Source organism: Cervus elaphus, chromosome 19 (assembly GCF_910594005.1).
Source record: "Cervus elaphus chromosome 19, mCerEla1.1, whole genome shotgun sequence".
NCBI classification, from domain to species: domain Eukaryota; kingdom Metazoa; phylum Chordata; class Mammalia; order Artiodactyla; family Cervidae; genus Cervus; species Cervus elaphus.
Window position 1 is genome coordinate 59,146,589 of NC_057833.1, and position 12,143 is coordinate 59,158,731.

General features: G+C 38.1%; 1 protein-coding gene across 37 annotated transcripts in view; it reads left to right on the forward strand.

The window, feature by feature from the left end:
* The window catches only part of ZBTB20 (zinc finger and BTB domain containing 20), an 848,937-nt gene that overhangs the window by 702,926 nt on the left and 133,868 nt on the right, over window positions 1–12,143 (forward strand). The window lies entirely within an intron of this gene.

Genomic DNA, 12,143 nt, shown 5'->3' on the forward strand with positions numbered 1-12,143 from the left:
CTAGTAATTTTCTGGTAGAGTCTTTAGGGTTTTCTCTGTAGAGGATCATGTCATCTGCAAACAGTGAGAGTTTTACTTCTTCTTTTCCTATCTGGATTCCTTTTATTTCTTTTTCTGCTCTGATTGCTATGGCCAACACTTCCAAAACTATGTTGAATAGTAGTGGTGAGAGTGGGCACCCTTGTCTTGTTCCTGACTTTAAGGGAAATGCTTTCAAATTTTCACCATTGAGGATAATGTTTGCTGTGGGTTTGTCATATATAGCTTTTATTATGTTGAGGTATGTTCCTTCTATTCCTGCTTTCTGGAGAGTTTTTATCATAAATGGATGTTGAATTTTGTCAAAGTAGCCTAAACTCTTAACAGTTGAAACTTCTCCCATATACCAAAGTCTACTCAAACACTGCCTTCCTAGAATAACTTTTTCCCAGTGTCCATCATCAAATGATATTTCTCAAGCCACTGAACCTATGGAATTTTGTTATCAACCCTTTATGGTAATGATCTTATTTTGCATTGTATTTTAGTTATGTGGTGTTTATTTTCTCACATATTCTAAACATTAGGTTTATGGCTTCTTACTCATTTATGTAGTTATTTTCTAGAGCAGAGTCTTTTGCTCATAGCAGGTGCTCCTTAAATATATGTTGAATTAAACTGAGTTTATGGATCAGTGGTTGTATATGTTTTAGGGTTTGACAGACCCAGAAAGTGCTCCCTAATCAGTGTTTCCCTTACTTTCCAAGCCATAATATCTTGCTTTGGAGACGTTCTCTATACAAATGGGAATATTCCACTAAATTGCATCCTTTTTGTTCCCTAGCAAGTAAACTATTGACTAGTTAATAGTTAAATTGCTCCACCTTCTAAGATGTACTCATTGTCTCCTAAGAGGGAGCAAGTCTTGAAAAGATAGGCAGAGGTCAAGTTGTTCTCAAGGTAGTAACAAATAGGAAGATGTACCTGAGAGAGGTAGGGTAGTGGAGAGGAGCTTGGGCGATACCACTTTCTCATTGTATGCTTTATTTTCTCATCTAGATGTTATCTCACCTAATGTTATCTAGATGATAACACTTTTCTACCTTACAGAGGTTATGAGTCTAAGTAAATAGTAATAAACAGTAAATAATAAATACCAAATAATAAAGTACTTAGAATAATACCTGGTATACTGTAATTGCTACATGTTGGCTATCAAGTATTCATATACATGACATATATAGTATATATAGCCATATGTATATGAAGCATATATATATAAATACTTGATACATAATATTAATACATATACATTTAACAATTATTATAGCTGTTATAATTGTTATGTCACCCCATGAACCTGATGTCACATCCAAAGAAACTTCTGGATAGCCAGAGACCTTCTGAGAATGAAGCATGTAAAAGAAAATAGAACAGGCATTGTCAGACAGACCAATGTGTGACACATAGCACTGTACTCTGCTAAGTTACTTCAGCCATGTCCAACTCTTTGTGATCCCATTAACTGTAGCCTGCCAGGCTCCTCTGTCAGTGGGATTTTCCAGGCAAGAGTACTGGAGTGGGTTGCCATTTCCTTCTCCAGGGGATCTTCCTGACCCAGGGATCAAACCCAGGTCTCTTATGTCTCCTGCATTGCAGACAAGTTCTTTACCACTAGCAATACCTTGGAAGTTTCAATACACAGTACTGCCACCTCTCAACTCTGCACCTTAAGGAATTTACTTAAACTCTCTAAGCCTCAGCTTCTTCATCAACATAACCAGAATGCCTACTTTTACATTTTCGTTGAGGATTAAGTGAGCTTTTGTTCTCCCTAGTGATTTTAAAATTGGATCTCATTCTTTTGATGATTCCTATCCTTTTTCTAAACTTCACAGTTGTTTTCTTGACAAATTGGTTTCTAGACTTTTTGTTTTGAAACAAACTGGAAAGAAATGGGTGGCATTATTCAAAAAGAAAAAACTGATGGCAGTACTGGCTAATAATTTCAAATTATCAATAATTTAATACAGTAGTGAAATAATAAGTATGCAGCAATTAATATGCACCAAGCCTGATAGACAACAAATACTTATCAAACTGTGGCTAAATCCTTAATCTAGAACAAACTTACCAGGTTTTTTTTGTTGTTGTTGTTTTTTATGAAGTATGGTCTATCTATGGAAATAATTAACTGTACTAATTCACAGGTCTTATGATTGGTCATTTTTTTAAGCACAAGAATTTAGATTTTTACTGAAAACAGAAAGTTCTTTCTATGCAGTCCTATTAGGAAGGATTTTTTTTTTTTGGCGGGGGCAGAGGGGAACAAAGGAAGAAAAACGGTCTTGCAAATATCTACAAACTTCTGGATGTTAGGATCTGAAAGAGAAAGAAGCTTGGAATGTACCTTCTCACATTTAGTCCTGTAATTGTAGTGCTGTGATGTGGCACTTAATGCTCTAGGGGACCTCGAGCATTACAAATGCAACCAAAAGTCTCACAAAAAAACGAGCCTCTTAACAGTATGTGAGCTGGTCTGCAATGGCCTCAGGAAATCCCCCCAGCTATTCACGTCCTTTTTATCCACTACATTCTCTGACTCAAAGGAAAACCTCACTTCACCTCCTTGACCAGAATTGAGCAGACATTGATTTGGTTACCCGGTGCTTTACTTATTCATTTATTAGTCTTCATCATTTGTATTACACCAGAACAAAAGAATATATCTCTTCTTTGCATTAAGTTTAAGGATGTGCACATGTGAGTTTGTGAGAGAGTGCATGTTTGTGTTTTTGTAACTTTGTGGGTAGCTTGCTTTGATTTAATATATCTGCAGTTTAAGCTGGAGTATGTACTCACCGTCCCCTTCATTGTGCAGAGTGATTCTGCTTGACATCTTAGCTGAAGTCCTAAAAATGTTGCAGGTAAAGTGAGCTTTTTAAAAGAGAATCATGTTTTTTTATTCACTACTATAATTAGTCAGGTTAAGTGTCACATGGGAAAAAAAATGTCCCAATCCATAATTTAAAAAAAAATTAAGAATCACAACTTTCACCTCAGTGAAAATTATGCCTTTATCTATGGGCACTTTATGTGGTTAATTGCCCCCAAGAAAAGCCAATAAGAAGTGAATCCAATTAAAAAGCAGATATTTTGGAAGCAAATGCTATGTATAAATGTCTGTACTGGAGTCAATAGGAAATTCATAGAAGTCAGGGTTTATCCTCAACAAGCATATAGTCTAATTAAGGATGTACAACAGAAAAGATGGGGTTATATATAAAAATTAAAGGTTTAAATAACCATTTTAGGTATTTAGATATATTTGTTACATAATTACATTAATTATTTACAGTAAAATATACCAGGTAATTTCCCTTCCATTGGAAGGACTCATCGATTTGTTACCATATATTCTTATAGCTACTGAATGGCAACAACCCGTGACCACTTCATCTGAACTGGACTCATAGGTTAATTTAAACAAAGGTTAGGCAATTCAAGCAATAATAATTTGCCAATAAATTGGCAAAATATATGTTTCTGTCCTTTAAATGTTGAGCACTCAGTAACTTCGCTACAGATTTTTCTTCAGGAATACTTGTTGAACTGATAGACATTTCTTTCTCTTTTTTTTTTTTGATAGACATTTCTAAATAGATGTTTGATATTAATTAACTACGAAATGGGCTTCCATGGTGGCTCAGCTGGTAAAGAATCCACCTGCAATGCAGGAGACTCCGGTTCGCCTTTGAAGATGTTTTCACTCCTCAATACCAGCTTTTGATGCTATGTTTTCTTTTCTTTTTCTGTTTTATAACACTGAATTTGTTCTTAGGGAATATGTTCAGGGTAGAATTGGCCAGAACAGAGCCATAATAAATTTTGCAGCAACATCTATGATCAGTTGATCATAATCAACCCAAAGATCATGTAGGAACTTAAAGGAAGTAACATCCTTGGTAACCACCTTAGCTCTAACCTGATAAAGAGATTAGTGTAAGTTCAAGAGAAAACCATGGTGGTATATACACCTTAAATGTCTGAAAGTATGCAGACTACCATACACGGTCTTTCCATATATACCTTTACTCTTCTGTTGAAGTGTAAATAATCACATCAATAATGCCAAGCAAATGGGATCTTTAGCTTACAAAGCATTTGGAATATATTATCCCTTTTGCTCGTCAACTTGTGATCTCAATAACTTGTGAGATTATTAAGTCACATATCCACATTTACAACTGAAAAATCTATGAAGCTTAAAAGGGTAGATCACTTGCTTAAGGACACAGAGCTCTTACAAGGTGCGGCTGCTTCCCCCTATGCACACGATGTGACTGGTTCGGAGGAAGCAGCAACCCAAAAGCAACCCTTTTCCACACCACAACCATCCTGCAAGGCACCAGGCACCAAAGAGTTGCCAAAATGTGACACGTAGACTTTAATCATGAGAGGATGGAAGAGCCCTTGGTCCAAAAGGCATACTTGCTATGATTTCATGCAAGAAGGAGAACTGATAGTTAGCTATCTTTTACAACATATATGTACCCCGCCTTTATAGAGCATTGGCCATTACTGTGAATTTTCATTACTAAGAGATTGGATAAAGTCCTGATGATTTTCCATAAAATTATGATTATGTCTAACCCACTAAGAGATATTTTTTTTTTTTGGCTCCTTAAGAGCTTGAACTTCAATATCTGAAAAACTCTCAATCTGGATAACCCTTTCCACCTACCAGGATTTATGTCTTCTCCATTGAAAAATCTGAGAATATAGTCAGTTGTCTTTGGGCTGGCTTCCTGGAGCTTCTTGCTTAGTTAATATGGTATGGAAATGAAAGCAAACATGGGCCACTTTACTAAAACTGACTGGTGCTGGGAATTTATAAAGAAGTATGACCCTGAATCTCACAAGCTACAGGCTTTCATTAGCACTACAGTGTTCAAAATTGCCACTACATTTTGCTACTTGATGAACTGAAAGGTGGGGTTTTTGAATCAAAAGATTCAGCACCTGGTTCTAGAAGCTAAAAATGTCAGTGGGTTCTCCACTCATCATCACATTCTTTAAAAGTCTACAGACTTAAAGGCTTCATTTTGGCTTGGAGAATTAGACCTAACATTTGAGCTTCTTGAATATTTTTTTTACTAATATTACTTAGTTAATGTGATTATTAAGGGGGTATCCCCCACACTGTGGTCCCAGGACACTTGCAGTTCAAATAGATATTTCTTCCATAATAATAATGCTGCAGTTGTATCCCTGGGACATGAACCCCTGGAGAGGGGAACAGCAACCCACTCCAGTATTCTTGTTGAAGAATCCCCTGGGCAGAGGAGCCTGGTGGGCTACAGTCCGTGGGGTCACAGTCAGACGCAACTGAGGGACTAACACTTATATAAAGCTTATAGTGCTTTCATATTCATGATCTGTTTATCCTTTTGCATAGAGAGGGCAATAATAATAATATTGTCATTCCCATTTTGTACTTGATGAGATAAACTAAGAACATGATCTAAGGTCATATAGTGGGCACACGACAGAGCCACAATTAAATCCACCCTGATGAACAGGTGATATCACTCATAGTCCAACAGGTTTCTCACTATACTTTCCAGACCTCACAGATTTGTCCGATGGTTCTTAACTGGACTTTAGAATCATCTAAAGGACTTCTTGGGCTTCCCTGGTGGCTAAGCTGGTAAAGAATCTGCCTCAGTGCAGGAGACTTGGGTTTGATCCCTGGGTTGGGAAGATCCCCTGGAGAAGGGAACAGCTACCGACTCCAGTATTCTGGCCAAGAGAATTCCATAGACTGTACAGTCCATGAGATCACAGAATCGGACACAATTGAGCACCTTTCACTTTCACTTTCAAAGGGCTTCTTAAAACATAGGCACTCATATATTCAGAGGCACTCAGATATTCACCTCTGAGTATCTGGTTCACTAGGTCTAGAGTAGGATCCAAGAATTTATTTTTCTAAGAAGTTTCTAGGTAATGCCGATGCTGCCAAGAACCATTCTTTTAGGAGCACTGTCCTACAGATTGTGCATGTATCTGAGTGGCCATGATATATATAGGCAAGACAGTCCTAAAAAGGAAGTTAGTTTTGCATGATGTTGTCTTATGCTGCTTCTTTTCTCCCTTTCTGACCTCCACAAGGTAAAAGTGAAACAAATGTGGGATGTGAGGCTATCAAGGGAGCACCTCACTGTTTAGAGAAAATTTAGGTCTCCTGGTACTCAAGAATCACACAGCAAAACCCTTCAGTTTGCTTTTAACTAGAACCTACTGTTGAGTGTGGTAGATTAACTTGGTGATGAGTACCAACCCACCAATGAAGAACTGTTTGTTATAAGACTAGACATAGGCAAACGTGATTAGTTGGATCCATAGGCAACTCATCTGTTAACCAAGATATCCATTAAGATAGATAGATTTCTCCATGTGAGCTTAGGAAGTTCTTAGAGGAAAGAGGGAGAGATCCATTCTTGACCTATTCTAGTCAATATTTTTCTGAAGACTGGTAAGAAGTCTTGTATCACAAGCTCAGTTTGAACCAACAGGTAATATATCTACTTTTAAAAAAAAAAAGCTAAGAAATATTTTAGCTGTGTTTTAAAATGATGTCCAGATAGAGGTAGCTGGTGGTAGGGCAGGTTCCCCGGGAGCTCTAGGGAAGAATCCGTTTCCTGACCTTTTCTAGCTTCTGAAGGCCATCTGCACTCCTTGGCTTACGACCCCTTGCACAAATAACTCCAACCTCTTGTTTCTGTCATCACATCTGTTACTATTATCTCTGACCTACCCGTCTCTGTCTTACAGGAACACTGGTAATTACATTTAGCTCACATCCATAAGACTGCTTTGCTATATAAGGTACCATTTGTAGGTTCTGGGGTAAGAACGTGGATAGCTTTCTCAGGGTCATTATTTGGCCTACCACACTCCTGTTGTGGCATGTCTATCAGACTACAGTTGAAATGTAGATTCCCTTTCTTAGCACCAGAATTTAACAGGCTCTTTAACAAAAGGAGCATGGCCAGGACTAGGAAAGACAAGGGTGTGACAGCCCTCCTGCCCAGTGTGACTGAGAAGGGCAGGGAGCAGGAAGCAGACAAAACTGGGTTCTGGTACTTATCAGATAAAATAAGCCACTTAGCTTTCCTCTGTGAACTGAAAAAAACAGAGAATCTCCTAAATACTCACCTAGGTCTAAGATCCTGTGGTTTTATAAAAACCAATCAGGCTGTTTCTAGATGACATTTTAAATTTAAAACCAAGAGTTTGTTTACTATCCCTAATATTCAGTATAAATATTGTCCACTTTTATTTTGAATTTAAAAACTCACCTAAATTTAGAATATGTTATCCAAGGACTTCTTACTGAAAAAAAATAGTGTTTACCCTATAAAAATCTCTAGTACAAGTGTTTCTCCCTTACTAATTCTTAAATATCCCATCCAATAATACTACTTTAGTCTAAGCATCAAATCACTAGGATTACACTAATAAGTATACTCCTGTTACATATTGGAAATTTGAGGCACATAGAAAATAAATTGCAATTGCATATGAAGAACTATAAGTGTTAACAATTGTTGCCTCCAGCTTCTCTGAGATATCATCTGACAACATGGCCAGTTGTGATACCAGACAATACATTAAATACGGCAAGTAGAGTGTAAAGACTTCATCCTGAAGATCTCAGTCTCAAGGCATGAGTAACAAAATAAAGGAAGTCACTGAACGGCAGCTGTCCATTATTACAGGAGTCGAAGACGTGGGAAAGGACTTGGGTTTTATTCTTTTTTTTAAATTTGTCTTGTTCTCCGATAAGAACATGGAAGTTGACCACTGATTCTCAAAAGGAAACATAGCTAGTTTGATACAGATCTCTCTACAGTATTAGAGTCATCCCACAAACACCAGTTTCAAATGATGATTTACAGAGGACCACAAAGAATAATTTGGAGGAAGTTTATAGGAAGGAAAGCTTTGAGAGCTGAACCAGAAAAGGTGCTTGAAAGTAAATCAAATTATGGCATACGTTGAATTATGGCATTTATTATTATGTGCAGAGTATGCATGGAATTTTGAACTAAAAGCTGAGGAAGCAAAGGTCCAGAAACTCTCATGCATAGTAAGTAAATTAACCCTTTATTCTCTTACTTTCTGTGTTCTTATATTTGGTGATTTGTTCATACAAATGTACACTGAAAAGGACTAAAAAACCTTTCTCTGCAGTGGAAGCATTTAACTATTTGTGCACATGATTAAATGGATGCCTGTAGAAGATTTTTTTTTGGTATCACGTAGACACAACCAGTTTTTCAAAGGCCAAGAATTCTCTGGGTAAAGGAGATGGGTGGTGTCTGTTTATGATTGTCAAACTTTTCGAAGCTTATTGAGTTGGGAAGCCTTTTCTGTTTCTTCTATAATTTGAAGATTATTCTAGTAATATGTTTGGTGAAAAAAAAATGTTGCTAAATAAGTCAGGATCTAATAACTGGATTTACGACTGTTCTAAAACCTATGAGTTCAGTATACTGTGTCATTTAGGTGTCATTTAGGTCCTAGTCTTACTTTCTACTTTAAAATATTAGTTTTCATTGCTATGTTTTATGCTGGAAGCTACATAGGATAAGGAAATCAGCTTATCATGAGCAGGTCATCAGTTCTTGAAATATCTGCCCATGATAAAAAAAAAAAAAATGATTGGAATCCTGTCACCAAGGAAATGGTTTAAAAATCTGTTTATTTCAGTGCCAAGTGAAAATCTCAGCTTCAACTAGTTATCTGTATTTTGCAACAACTTTAATTCTTTTGCCCATTCATTCATTACATGGCTACTATATATTAATCATTTAGAAAAAAGAACACCCTAGGTGATTATACAAACCTTAAATATAACTATACGTTTGTGTGTGTTCCTATGCTTTTTTAAAGAGCATATTTGTGACAGGAAGTGAAGAATGGCATAGTCAGGGAAAAATTAAAGAGACACGATGTAATTATCCAAACTGGAATTAAGCCAATTAATAACCCGTGTGCTAAAACTACCCTCAAAGTGCTGAAAATGCTGTCAGATATTTAAATGCCCTGGGTGGTCATAGCCAGCAATGTTCACATCATCTGTTTTCAACACCATCCAGGGACATGGCTGACCCTGGCTTCTGAAGAAGGGCTGCCACCCGAAGCAAGCTGCAGAGGAGGTACAGGTTGTACAATCCAAGCGCAAGATTTACTCAAGAGGTTGTGCATAGATTTTCACTTATTTCCTAATGAAATCAATACACTGGTATTTTATGCATCTGTTCATTTATTCAACACATATTTACTGAATACCTTCCGTGTGCCAGCCCAGCATCATGGCTGAGGATGCAGGCTTTAAAGTCAGATTGCCTGGGTTTCATCTCCAACTCCACACTTGCTAGCTGTGTGCTCTTGAGCAAGTCACATAACTCTTTTATGCCTCAATTTTCTTTTCTGTGAAGTGAGGATTGGTAGTACCTAATTCACAGGGTTGTTGTGGCACTAAAGTTTGATGAAAATAAGTACTTAACAGAGTGCTTATCACAAATCAAGTGCGCAGTGACATATTGGATATTATTGTTGTTATTATTATTGCTATTAACCAGGAAATATGCCAAAGTCTGGAGATAAGGAGATCAAATACCCCTCAGATAATCCTTGAAGTTTAGATTCCAGAACTTAGGGCCCTAAACTTTACTCTTTTGAATAGAAATCTGTGTATTAGATCCTTGATGTACTATGTGTCTTGAACTTGCATGCTTTGACCGTAACACATCTATAGTATTCAGTTTTGTTTATTCACAGCCTCATTGTCTGCCTACCTCAATAAAAACTACCATGTAATTAATGACCACAAATTCTGTGTTAACTCATGTCATCCTCAAAATAACTTTATGAGATGGATATCACCACCTTATACAGGTAGGGAAACTGAGCCTCTGAGAGCAGCTGTGACTTTCGCACTGTTATAATGGTCCATTTGAGGCTAAAGCTCATTCCCCCTTCACACAGATCACCCAGAACACATTCACTAAGGACTGCACTGTCTTCCCTGGGTACTTGCCTATCAGGTGCTTTGAGACATACCTGCAGGAGGCCCTGCTGGTGTCAAAATCACTGATTCCTCTTCCCCCTAAATCGATTGACCATGGACAGTGTGTTTTAGACATGCCACAGCAGCCATTGTTAAAGAGGTTGGCTTGCAAATAAACTAAATTACTCTGGCCATGACTTCTCTCAGATTACTTGCCTTCGAGTGGGCTCCTAGGTGCCTGACATTTCTTTCAGTTTTCTTTTTTCACCCTAAGTAGCAATGTTGTTGCTGAAGCATGACTGAGAGTTTTTGCTTTTATGTACACCACCATTCTTGTTTTAGGACAAGAGATTTAATCTCTCCAATAACATCTGATGGCACTGTTCCCTTCATAAGCACCTCTTCCCCCTTGAAAAAATTTTTACCTTCAATTATCTGCTGTAAGAGGGAGATTCTTACTGAATAGGATCATGTGTGTCCTAAAAAGATACCATCAATTACGTGGGTAGATCATACAGTGTCCCCTTTCTAATTTAGTAACTCGTTTCAATTGAAATATATAGGAAAAGTTGCCTATAGCACATCTTGGAGGTAACAAATCTCATCCGTGACTGAAAATGACACTAAGCTGAAAGACAACCACTTTCACCCACAGTGTGCCTATATTTTAAAAATGAGCTGTATGAAAGAACCCCATCTTTTTGCCTGGTGATGTGTAGCAGATGATATTCACAAAGAGAATTGCAAACTCTGGGAGAGGTCTTTGTAGATCGATCCACTGGTCTTCACCAGCTTGGAGTGTGGCACCAGCTATACCTTGCTGAGACTGGGCCTGTACAATGTTATATTTTTCTGCTTTTCTCTGAGAATGAATTAAGCACTTAAATCCCTAGAATTCCAAATGAACAAAAAAAAAAAAAAAGATTATTTTTCCACTCAGCTACTTAGACGTTTTTAAAAATTAGAGGTGTGGGCACTAACTATATAGATGGAAGTATCTGGTTATTCTGGAGACAACAGTGACTTCCATACCTGTTGGGCCAGAATTTGTAAAGAAAGCTGGAAGTTGGCTTGTCTACTGGAAACAGAAACAGCACTGGTGGGCCACTGGAGCCCTGGGTTCTGATGTCGACACTGCTGTTGCCCTTGTGATTTATTAGCCTGAGTCTCTAGTCCTCAGTTTCCTTATCTGCTAAATGAGGGCGTTGGAGAGATTGATCTCTGTGGCTTTTCCCGGCTCTGGTACTCTTTGGTCTGCGAATCGCCTTCAGTGTCTGCCATAGTCTGCCTTGCCAGCTCTGTTTGTCACAAAGATTAATCTGTTTTAACTGTACCTTGCAGTGCTCCCGGGAGAGGAGGATGGATGGATTGTTTTGCACCTATTATTGCATCAGAACTTTTGCCTTTTTAGATGAGATCGTGCCGTGCCTAAAATCTGTCTGCCTGTCTGCCCACTGACTTTGTCTGTGCTGATCTCTTGCCACAGTGCCTCTTCTTCCAGCATCCATCTCCCTCCAGGATCTAGACTCGGCATCCGACTGTACCTGTCTTGTTCTCTGCAGCATCTGTCTGCTACACTCCTAGACCATCGTTAATAAACTTTCACACATTACACACAGACCCTAATATGTTGGCACTTGCATATAAATATCTACCGTTGATAAAACTAGGGGAGAAAACTCCATTTTTTAAAAAAGACCTCTATCTAGTGCCATTTATATTTGCACTTTTTGTTTAGTTGTAAGTTTTAATAGTTCCCCCTTTGAGGATTTGTCAGTACGAGCAGTATTGCTTATCAGAACACACCAACAGTCTTTTTGTAATATTCGCTTTTCCCCTTTGGTTCAGCCGAGCCTGCTGACAGATCATTCAAATTCAATTGTTTTATGTCTAAGCCGAACAGCTAATTAAAGTAGGGATGATTAACCTGACTGGCAGTGTCGCTCTCCCTCTCGCGCGCTCTCTCCCTCTCCCTTTCTCTCTCTCCCTCCCTCCTGTTCCAATCAGTCTTTTTCTCACACTCTCTCTCTCCTTCCGTGTCTCTCTCTCTCCCTCTGTCTCTCTCCTCCTCTCTCTCTCTCCC